Source organism: Pseudonaja textilis, chromosome Z (assembly GCF_049901715.1).
Source record: "Pseudonaja textilis isolate UNSWEBS1 chromosome Z, rPseTex1.2, whole genome shotgun sequence".
NCBI classification, from domain to species: Eukaryota; Metazoa; Chordata; class Lepidosauria; order Squamata; family Elapidae; genus Pseudonaja; species Pseudonaja textilis.
This window is the reverse complement of record NC_142008.1, coordinates 114,633,075-114,645,468: the sequence shown is the minus strand read 5'-3', so window position 1 is coordinate 114,645,468 and position 12,394 is coordinate 114,633,075.

The following is a 12,394-nucleotide window of genomic DNA, read 5'->3' as shown; positions in this document are numbered from 1 at the left end:
CCTGCCTACTTTGCCTGATTTTGGGTAAAAGTTGCTCTGTTTTTTATAAAAAATTCAATATTTATATAAATATTTATAATATTTACATACAAGCCATGCCCAGCCAGTAACATGACCACCAAGCTACACCCACAAATTAGGCTATGCCCACAGAATGGGTTAGCGGTCCCTGGGATTTAAAATTATGAGTTTGGTGGTCTCTGAGGTCCAAAAGGTTGGCGACCCCTGTGTCTGCTAATCTGTCAGATACATGCAAGTAAATGAAAAGAGGCAATATCAATTTTAATCAAACTATAATGAATGGCATAATGATGATTTGACATGCAGTTATAGCATCTCCCATCATTTGCCATCTTCATTTGAATATGACCATCTTCATTTGAGTAATAGATAATTTGTTAGCTGAAAATCATTTTATTTATTTATTTATTTATTTGTATGTTGCCCATCTTACAAACTAAGATGTTGGGCAGCCTGGAGGAGACAATCTTCTCTACCCATCACCCATCCCCATTGTAGTGGACCACAGTCAGTGCCCTAGACCAAGGAGCAGACCCAAGGTTTTAGATTCTTCCAGAAGAACAGGAGTATTAGTGTAGATCTCACCATTGATAAGAATCTGTTACATAATGCAGGGGCCATAGCAGAAAGTATTCTTCCCTTAATCCCATCAGCTGAAATTCTTTGGCTAATGGGATCTGAAGTAGGCCCTTTCAGTTGGAAAGAGTGAGGCAGGTTAATTCTTTAGATATGCTGAAGTATTTCTTAATATTTATTTATTATCATAATTTCAAATTTGATCCAATCTCACCACTCTTTTTTATTTAAAACATTTCTAATGGAATCTTGCAATAACTATGATTGACAAAAGTAATAAAACATCCACAATAATCACACATTGCACAGCAACAAAAAGCATTTAAAGAGTTTCCACTGATACATGACCCTAATTTTTTGTCCTGATAGCATCCAGCAAAGTATTTGCTTCAGTATTTGGTAGACCTCTTTGAGGTAAGAATCTAAGATAATGTTTAGTGCTATTTTCTCCTTAAGTGCTTCCTGCAGTTCAGCTCAGGTTTCAGTACAAGAATATACATTTTTGGGGAAAATATGCAGAGCAATAAGCCAGCACTGGAGGCCAAGATGGAAAAAATCTCCACGACCACCATATATTTATCCTTTGTGCTTAAATAAGTTGGAACAAAAGACACCCAGACACTGCAGAAGACCAACATGCTGAAGGTGATAAACTTTGTTTCATTGAAACTGTCAGGCAGATTCCTGGCCAGCCACTGTGAAGCTGATGGTAGCCAGAAAACCGAGGAAGCCCAAGACAATATAAAGCATAGTGTCAGATCCTTCATTACACTCCAGGATAATTTCTTCCATCAGGGAGTGCATGTCAACATCTGGAAAGGGGGGAGCAGTGACCAACCATAGGCTATAAATCAAGTCTTGACTAAAGGAGCAAGAAATAACATCTCTGCTCTTTTTTTCTATCTCTGGACAACTGCATGGTCAAAATTGGGAGTGTCCTTTCAAAATCTGTACCTTTCAATAGTGGTGTTCCCCAAGGCAGTGTTCTAGGACCAACTCTCTTCAAACTCTACATAAATGACCTCTGTGATCATATTAAGAGCAACTGCGTTCTTTTTTTTTTAAACAGGTTTTATTGATTTTACAAACAAACAAACAAGACAAAACATCATTAAACATTAAAAACATAAAACCTCTTTCCATTGTAGATCCTAACAAGGCAGGTAACATATTGCTTTATATCACATACTTATAATTTATCCCATTTCCATATAAACACATAAATTCCCTTTACCAAATTCCACATTGTTTCTCTTTAATCATTATTCAATCATATTTCCTTTCTGATTTATCTACTATCCAGTCATCAACTTTATATTTCCCTCTGGCTTGTTTATAATTATTCTCATCTAGTCTTCTTCCGAGATTTTATTATTTAATTCTTAATTAAACACACACACATAAAACACAGACATAAAAAACATAAAGCTTTCTTCTAGAAAGTAACTTGGCCCCAGATTACCTCTTTTTATATGGACTCAATTGTATTCACGCTTTTCTTATATACCATTACCCATCTTATTTACCATTCTATATCTATTATATAACTCCTCTTCACTTTTGCCTCATCTTAATTCTGTTTTATATATTAATCTTGCTTTTTTTAAAAAAAAAAAATTATATCTTTGTCCATTTCTCCATTTACATCTGTCTCATTTCCAATTTAAGAAAGAATAGTTTCCCCTGGAATCACTAATCGGAGTATGATGCCTTTCTATCATTCCCCTAAGTTAAAATTTAAAATAACACCTAAATCCCAATCAGATTCTGCTTAGTACATTCTACTATTTCAAAAACCAATACTACAATAATAAATCCATAACAATCAACACATTAATCCATTAAACTCTATATTCAAACTAATATTTTAAACATTCCCTTTAGTATTTTATTAAAACTTATTATCATTCATTATTAAACCTTTTAAAGTTATACCTTGATATTTTAGCCTTTTATTAGATCTTAAAAGTTCTGGTTATCTACTTATAATACAAATACCACTATTACAATACTCATGTGTACTTTGCAGAATCCCCCCTTTTTAAAAAAACCCATATATTACCCATTATCCCTGAAAAAAATTTCCTTATCTCCATCTTGTCTTATATCTTTGTAACTTTTTTTCCCCTTTTCCCTTTCCTTCTTAGCCCACATAAACTTTTTACCCCCTCCTCTCAAAACCTCTGTCTTCTTAATTTCCCCTTTCTGCATTCCTCTTTCCTTTTGCTTTCTAGCATTCTGTTGTTTTTGCATCTTCTTTTTCTCTTTCATAAATATTTTTTTATTTCTTAAGTCCTTCCTTTTCGCTCCTCTCTTTCTCCTTTCTTTCTTAGTCACACCGCTTAGTTCATTAAAAATGGCTTCTTCTTCCTCAATTTCTTCCAGCTGCTGTTTAATTTGCTGACACATAGCAAGCGCCATATCTAGGAAACAAAGGGCTTCTTCCATAACATCTTTGCCTTCTTTCTTTGTTTTTAGATATTGTTTTTTTAGTTCATCAAGAGATAGAGCCATTTTAAAGTTTCTTCTTCTCTTTCTGTATCCTCTTCTTAAACCAATCAGTTATTTCAAGGCTTAAAACAGTTTCCAAACGTCCCAAAGTCCCACAGTCATCAAACAATCCAGGCAGAGTAAAAGCTTCTTCTTTTTACAGTTTGTCTTCTAGGGGTGAAGTCAAATTAGGGAAAAAAAATTCTTTTTATCTTCAAGGCATCTCCTCCAGCAAAGTCTTAGAGTAAGAACTTGTTTTCCCAAGCCTCTCCCTTCCCATGTATAACAAAGGAGTTTAGGTTTTACCTTCTACCAAAAGGCTGGTTTCCTTGTCCATTTGTTAATTCCATAAGGAGGGAGAGTAACTTCCCCTTTTCGTCACTTTTCTTCGCAGCTGAAAACATCAATCGGGAACAATAGCTTCCAAGTCATTACTTTCCCAGGTGTTAAATATATCCTTAAGGTCCCAGTTCAACCAAGAAAAAACTTTCTTTAAAAAAAAAAAACTCCTTCTCCCTCCTGCGCATTCTTGATCCAATTGCCGGCTTCTTTATGGTGGCCATAAAGACCACCGCTGGAACCATCTTGAGAAAGGGGTTATTGCCGGCTGGGGGGGTTTGCGATGCCCCTCACCCCGTCGAATCCCCCTCTCTTCAGCTGCCCAAACAGGCGTGCCTTAGCCTCAAATCCGTCAGGATTGGAGGCACCAAACACTAGCACAGCAGGAATCGCAGAAGAAGGCGAATCCCTGCTGTTAGCAAAGCCGACAACCGGAAGTGTGAGAGCAACTGCGTTCTTTTAGCTGATGATGTAAAGCTGTTCAATACCACAGACAATACTGCTACCCTTCAAAAAGATCTTGATGATGTATCAGAATAGTCAAACAAATGGCAACTTCAAATCTCAACCAATAAATGCTCTGTCTTACATATTGGCAAAAAATAATAATAATCAGAAAATAAAATACAAGCTGAATAATCACGACCTTGTTGATAATCCAAGCTCTGTAAAGGACCTTGGAATACTCATCTCTAATGATCTAAGTGCTAGAGCCCACTGTAACTATATAGTCAAATAGGCATTAAGAGTTGTTAACTTAATCCTACATAGCTTTTTCTCTGATAATATCACACTACTAACTAGAGCATACAACACATTTGCTAGACCAATACTCGAATACAGCTCATCAGTCTGGAACCCACATTACGTATCTGATATTAGCACAGTTGAAAAAGTCCAGAAATATTTCACAAGAAGAATTCTCCACTCCTCTACTCGTTGTAGAATACCTTATGCCACCAGACTTGAAATTCTAGACCTAGAAAACCTTGAATTATGCCATCTTCGGTCTGATCTAAGTATGGTATATAAAATCATACATTGCAATATCCTACCTGTCAACGAATACTTCAGCTTCAACCATAACAACACAAGGGCACACAATAGATACAAACTCAAGGTTAACCTCACCAAACTTGATTGCAGGAAATATGATGTCAGCAACAGAGTGGTCAATGTCTGGAATACTCTACCTGACTCTGTAGTTTCTTCCCCAAACCCCAAAAACTTTAACCTTAGCCTGTCTACTATTGACCTCACCCCATTCCTAAGAGGTCTGTAGGGGGCATGCATAAGTACACCAACGCGCCTACCGTCCCTGTCCTATTGTTTCTTTTATTTTTCTTATATGCACCCATTTCATGTATTCATAATTATGTATATACTTATATTTTGTGACTCCGAGATTGTAATCTGCTCCGTTGGCAGATGTGAGTTTGAATGAAGAGGATCTGGCAGTGGAATTTAAGCCTGCATTGCTCAGTGACTTGGATGTTAGCCAGGATGAGGAAATGGATTTAACTAGGAGAGATGAACCTGATTTAGTAGAGTTGTCAGGACCTTTGACCTCCGGTTCTTTCCCTTTGACTGAGCAGCAGCTGGGAATAGCTAGCCAGGAAAACAGGTGAGAGTTTTCCAGTGAAGAAGAGAACTTTGAGAGATCCTGGCTTGATGTGAGAAATAGACAGAGACTAATTAAGGAGATTAACACACCCCATAGAGGATAAGAGGAAACGGCTTGGCTGGTGAAATTTGCCAGAAGCAAAGTGATTTATAGGAGTGAACACACGAAGAGAACTCTTTGAGGCATTGAGATTTTTAGCCACATCGGGATTGCTGGACAGAGTTTGAATTTATTGCTGAGGACTGAAAATACCTCAGCAGTCCTCTTGTGGGGGTTTGCTTTTTGGTTTGTGATATTTCTGGAACTGCTATATTTCATTTTGCTCACGTGCAATTAAAGGGGAGACATGACACTTATATCTATTATCTTGTAAGCGATTGACAAATCAAAGAAATAAATAAAAAATAAATAAATAAAATAAACAATGCAGCTGGCCAGGTGTTTGTGAGACCATTTTCTCATCCCACCTCCTGGTGTAGTTGCCATGAAGGCAAGGACCACAACAGTAGTCTTGGCCAGAACAGAAGAAATAGCTATTGAGAAGATTATGCCAAAAGCAGTTTGTCGAAAGAGACACATAAGTTTTGTGGGCTGTCCAATGAAGAGCAAAGTGCAAAGGAAGCAAAACAAAAGGGAAATGAGAAGAACATAGCTGAGGTCCTGATTGTTCGCTTTGACAATGGGAGTCTCATGGTACTTAATGAAAAGGTGAAGCACAAAAGTTGTGAGGAACGAAAAGAAAAGGGCAAAAGGGGTGAGGGTGATTCCCAAAGGTTCTTCGAATGAGAGGAAGCTGATATCTTTTGGAAGATAGAGATTCTGGTCTTTGTTTGGATACTGATCTCCTGGACACATATTCACTATATGGTATTCAGCTTTGTTCGGGTATTTTCCTACGTCATTATAGTTGTGCTTTTAAAGTTGTAGCAACGTTTTGGCAGAATCTCATCTGCCATCATCAGACTTCTGTATTGTGTTCATCTGTGAGTCAGACATTCACAGCCATTTCAGTTTTAAATTTGGGGCTAGCCTACTGCTGTGCCAGAATGGTTTTTTCTTCATCCTGATTGGTTGGGGATCTTGGTCTGTGTTTATTGGTCTTGGAATTTGCTGTGTTCTGCTTGATTGGTGTTTCTAATATCTTCTGTCTGTTTTGTGGCTTTTTTTGTCTTGATTGGCTGGCAACATTGTGTTCCTGTATTGGAGGCTTTTAGTGCAGCTTGGCTCTGAGTAAATGGACGGCTATCATTTATTAGGAAGCTAGGTTTTATCTGGGTGCCTGATTGGGGTATGTTTGAGCTGGAGGTATCAGGCTGGATCTGTTTGTGCCCAGGTGTTTGCCTGGCTTGTGGTGTGGATATTTTTTTTGTTTGTGAGTGCAGGCTTCCAAATAATTGGTAGTCTGATGGAATCATCTCTTCTATTCATGCTTTCAGGTCTTTTTTCAATCTCTATGGCTTCTCTGATAATTCTGTCACTGGGGTTTTCTATAGCGGCTAGGGTTTTGGTGCCATTGAAGTCGATGCTATGACCTGTTGCTTTCATGTGTTGGACTAGGAATTCCTCACTGGAAAAAACAAAACTGTGACTATAGGGATTTTTTTTTAATATTCTTGGCAAAACTACCTGCCAAAGTTGTTTACTGAGATGTTGCTGTCTCTGCTTACCCCATCTTATTCCTTTCTTCACTGTAGATGAGAGTACAGCATACAATGTTTCTGCCACTATATGAACAGCATTATAAATGCTATAACTGTGGTTGGTCATGCTCATTTTACAAATTGACCCAGGAAGTTGACCCAGGTCCTCTTCTCCAGTGCAAATGTCTTCATTCGTTGTTTCTCCAGGAACAGTGGGGAAAGAACACTGAAATGCCGTTTTCCAGAAATCCCTAGAAAAACCATATTCCTGTTTAGGTATCAGCTTCCTGTGCTGAAGAAATTATTGAAATCCCAGCACTTCCTCACTGTGGACTGCAAAATGGAGTGCACCATGCATGAAGTCAATGGTCCAGCTTCATTTGAAAGACATTGATGTGAAATCCATTTGGGCTATGAAAATCCATAAATTCATTTTCATTGGAATCTCTTCAAATTCAGAGATATGAAGCATTGCCCTTAAAACCACCATTCTTTGAATTTCTCCATGTACAACTACTACATTAGCAGTGGCTTCCATAATGAACCTAGTTCTTTTCTCTCCTTCCATAACCAGTTCAGAGATTTCACTTGAAAATTTCATTTGTGGAAATGTTTCTATAAAATCAAAGCAGGTATCTGCTTGGGCAAACATGGGCACCTGATTTTCTACAAATCTTTCTCCACTGACATCAATAATTAAAATCACTCCAATCCATGTCCATTGGAAATAGAGCAATAGCTGGAGAATCCTCTTATATTGTTGGTTGATGTCTGGAAACATCTGGTGAAGGAAAACTTTTTGGGATATGTTATCCATCACTAGCAGAGACCCATAGGTCAACTAAAGAATATAGCAAAGAATATAGTTAAGAAGGAAATGCCTCTGAAATATTTTCCCAAGTTGAGCACTTTCAGCATACTTCTAGGCATATGTGTAAGCATTAACTGTTTTTCAGTACAGACTTCATTCAAATTCATTGATAATTTGAGGTTTTTGAGTATAATGGATATTGATTTACCTACTCAGAAATGAAAGAATATACCATTTATTTTAAAACTTAATCTATGTGAATAGAAAAACCAGGGCCTTATGGCAGATGTAATATGGATTACTCAAATCTTTCTCATGCAACATTTGCTAAGAAACATGACTTGGTGAATGATTATTCATAAGCCAATATCAGCAATGAAGACAGAGTTTCTCCTGAACATGGCTTTATTTTAAAACAACACTATCCCTTTTAACAGAATAACAGAATTGGAAAGGACCTTGGAGATCTTCTATTCCAACACCCTGCTCATTTCAGCCAAATGGCTGTTGGGTCTCCTTTTTAAAAATATCCAGCTATGAAGCATCCAAAACTTTTGGAAGAAAGTCATTCCACTTATTAATTGTTCTCATTGTATGGAAATTCCTTCTTAGTATTAGGTTGCTTCTCAACTTGGTTAATTTCCAATCATTGCTTCATATCTTGTCTTCTGGTCCTTTGGAAAGCAAGTCAAATTTTACTTCCACCCTACTTCCTTAAAGGTATCAAGACCATATCTCAAAAATATTGCTTGATAAATTATATTTCATGAGGACAACTCACCTGCGGAATCTTGTAGATGTACAAAATGATTGCCATGAAGTGATACACATCAGCATTAGTGACACACATCAGCAATAACTGATGCTATATTACCCTGCACATCACACTAGTAGTTAGGGATAAACTTGCCCAGTGTGGAGAGAAGTTCCAGTGAGACACAGAAAGTCTAGTTGGAATGGAAATTGCTGTTCAACACATGGAAACCCAGTGTGGTGTTTGGTAAGATCCTTAAATTTTCATTAATTGTCTTTACAGCAAATTGCAAGGCTAATATATGCTGATTGTTCTGAGTTAAAAAATCTGCAATTAGAAGATTGCTGTATTAATAATTAGTCACCAGGGTGGTAATCCTTGTGAAGAATAGCAAGAGGAAGACCTATGGGGCATTTCACAGGAAGACTGCTATTGATTTCTTCAAACACCAATATCATTAGTATTGATGCCACAAATGTTGCCATCTTCAGTGAAGATCTTTTTTCAGGATTTCGTTCACATATACATATCTGGTTGAATTGGATATGTTGATCTGAAGAAATAATCATTGGCTATCTGGCCTTAATGATGAATATAATCCAGAAAAGAAAATACTGCTAATAACTGGTTTAATGTTTTGCTAAAGATTTGTAAATTCTCTAGGAAGTTGTAGAAGTAATTACGCTTGAGTTGGAAATTATACAGACAAGAAACTGCAGTGAACTGAATAAGCTTCTTGAGTGAGAAATGAAATATCTACCTGAAGGAAAAACAAAATCCAGCTGCCTTTTCAAAAACCACCTTTGAGGCCACCATGACCAGGATGACTGAGAATCTCCATAGAGACTGTGAAATGTTGATCTACAATGTAAAAAACAATGCACATACCAAATTTGCAGATGATACTAAGTTGGCAGGAATAGCTAACACCAAGAAGATAGGCTCAAGATCTAGATGAATCTTGACAGACTAGAACACTGGGCTGTATCTAACAAAATGAAATTCAATGTAGGGAAAAGAAAAGCCATACACTTAGGCAAGAAAAACCAAAACCACACATATAGACTGGGTGAAACCAGGCTCAACAGCAGTAACTGTGAGAGGGATGTTGGAGTTTTAGTGCACAACCAGTTAAATATGAGCTAGCAATGTTCAGCAGCAGCCAAAAAAGTTAATGCAATCCTAAATTGTATTAACAGAGGGATACAATCAAGATCAATGCCACTCTATAAAGCCTTAGTAAGACCACACTTAGAGAACTGCATCCAATTTTGTTCACCACATTATAAAAAAGATGTTGAGACTCTAGAAAAAGTACAAAGAGCAACCAGGATGATTAGGGTTCTGGAGAGTAAAACATATGAAGAACGGTTACAAGAACTGGGCTTGACTAGTCTAGTAAAGAGAAGGACCAGGGGAGAAATGCTAGCAGTTTTCCAATATTTGAGGGGCTGCCACAGAGAGGAAGGGGTCAAGTTATTTTCTAAAGTGACTGTCGGCCCGACAAAGAATAATGGATGGAAACTAAACAAGGAGAGATTTAACCTGGAAATAAGGAGAAACTTTCTGACAATGAGAACACTCAACCAATGGAACACCTTGCCCTCAGAAGTTGTGGGAGCAAGTTGTCTTGAGACTTTCATGAAGACATTGGACTGCCATTTGTCAGAAATGGTGTAGGGTCTCCCGCTTGGGCAAGGGGTTGGACTAGATGACCTACAAGGTCCATTCCAACCGCGATTATCTGTTATAAAGGTCCTTTTATCCAATTCCTGCCACTTCCCTAATTTGTTTTATTTATTTTCATAGAATTATGGAATGAGATGGGTGGCATATCAACTTTAAATTAACAAACAAGCAGACTGTAATTAGTACCAAATATTGTCAGCATTGTCCGAAGACATCTCTGTGGTCTTGTGGACAGTATGACTAAATGCTGAAGGTGCAGAAAGTTAGGGTTTAAGCTCCAGTTTCATTTACCATGAATCAGTTGTGGGTTTGAATATTGTATAGGCTGATTGTTCTGTGAGTGGTTGCCAATCTTCTAAAAATCATTCTGAAAGATTAAATCATAGGGAATGAGTATGCTCTATTTGTTTTAATCTTTAGACCACATTTTACTGCTTTCCATTTACCTGTTAAGTAGTTAAATGCTCTGAATCCTTTTGCTAGACCCCTTTTTGGGTAGATGAGCAGATTTTTATACTACTTTCAGATAGAGTTGAAATGTTGATGATTGTATTTTCTTATTTAGGATTAGACTAACCCTTATTTAGGATTAGACTAACATATTTCCATGATATGATGATATAATTTTGTTGAATGGTTATGCTACATCTTAAGATCAAGATAAAATGCTTTTTGATTTGAATTTTATCCCTGTTGATTCCATATTCATATCCATATCGGCAACAATGTGGAATTTATTATTGTCTTCTTCTAAAACTTCCTAATCTACACACTGCCATGAAAATATCCAATGATCTTCTCCACAACTACAAAGCACATGTAGCATTTTCAAGGTTCTCCAAGCTCAGCTAGGTCTGCCATAGAGCCTAAGTTGAAACAGTTGGTGTTTATATTTCTTCTTGCCTATATTTATGTTTTATCAGTTACATTAGACAAGGTTTGTTATACTCTCTTCAGGTTAGGTAGGATGTATGAACTGAATTTTTTTTAATGGGCATAGCCACAGCTTCTTAGTGAAAGGTCAGAGATGGTTTGATATTTGTTCTCTTGCAGGTTGTTAGGGTTTTTTTTTTCAGCTTCCTCCATCTAAGATACATCTCTTGCTTGCTTAACTTTACAAATAATAATACATGATACAAATAATAATACCTGATCCCACTTTGCCTTCAAGGGAGATTTGCCACCCCGATGAGATGAAATATTAAGTTGGATAACTATAAAATCTTAACAATTACTTAATATAACAGACAGTTATAAGAGGAGAATCTTTTTATTTTTGTTGGGCAAAATTAGAACAATTTTAAAAGGATATTTTCCAAACAATATATTTTATTTAAATAGATTTAAAGACTTTTACATAGGCTTTTTATTATTATTATTATTATAAACTTTATTAGTTTTACTTTTTAAAAAACAACGACAACACAGCTACAAAGTATATACAACAAAAAGACGAACAGGTCTTGGCATGGGCCAAGAGGGAAAGAGAGGAAAGCTTGAGAGAGGAAAGAGGGAAAGGGAAGGGAAGGGTGGGGGGAAAGTGGGGAAAACAGAAGTAGAGAAAACAATTATAATAAAACCATATTTTTGTGACTGTCTGTAAGGTCTTTTCTTCTTCCAGACTATCGTCGGCAGTGCTTTTCTTTATCTCTCTGCCTCGGAGGCCTCGGCCTTAATTTTCTTAGAGATGATCTATCTTTGATTAAGCCAAATGTACAAAGGATTCCAATTGCTATAATAGGTTGAAGATTCTTTATTTTTTTTAATGCTTGGGTTAGTTTGTCCATTTCGCGCATTGTAAGATTTTCTGAATAACCATAAGATCAGTGGGGATAGAGGGTAGTTTCCAGCACTGGGCAAATGCCAGTCTGGTCCGCGGTTAAGATGTGGATTGTAATATACTTTGACTTTTGGATATTTGTTTATCAAAATTCCTAGAAGGAAGGACTCTGGTTTGTACTCAATTTGTTCCATGGTTATTTCCTCTAGCCAGTGCCTAATTTTTGCCAGTACTTCTGGGTTTCCTTGCATGACCACCACATGTGAAAGAAGGTACCTTCTATGTGTTGACATTTCCAACACTTGGGGCTCGTGTTGGGGTGCATCTTCGCCAATCTCGAAGGGGGCAGGTGCCATCTATAAAACATTTTATATAAGTTTTCTTTATAAGCTGCTGATTTCGTGATCTTAATGTTCCTGTTCCAGATCTTTTCCCATTCTGCTAGGGTAATGCTCCGACCCACATTTCTGCTCCGACTTTTACATAGGCTTTTAAGTTTTATTAAAAGATGCAAGCTTATAAAATTCACAATATCTTTTTTTTTTTTTAAATGGTGCTCAGAACAAGAGCTACCACACATTGATTTTTTGTTAATCATATTAGTGAAGTGATGTGATGGGAATTTCATTGAATAATAGATCTTTTAAACATTGGATAGCACATATTTGAT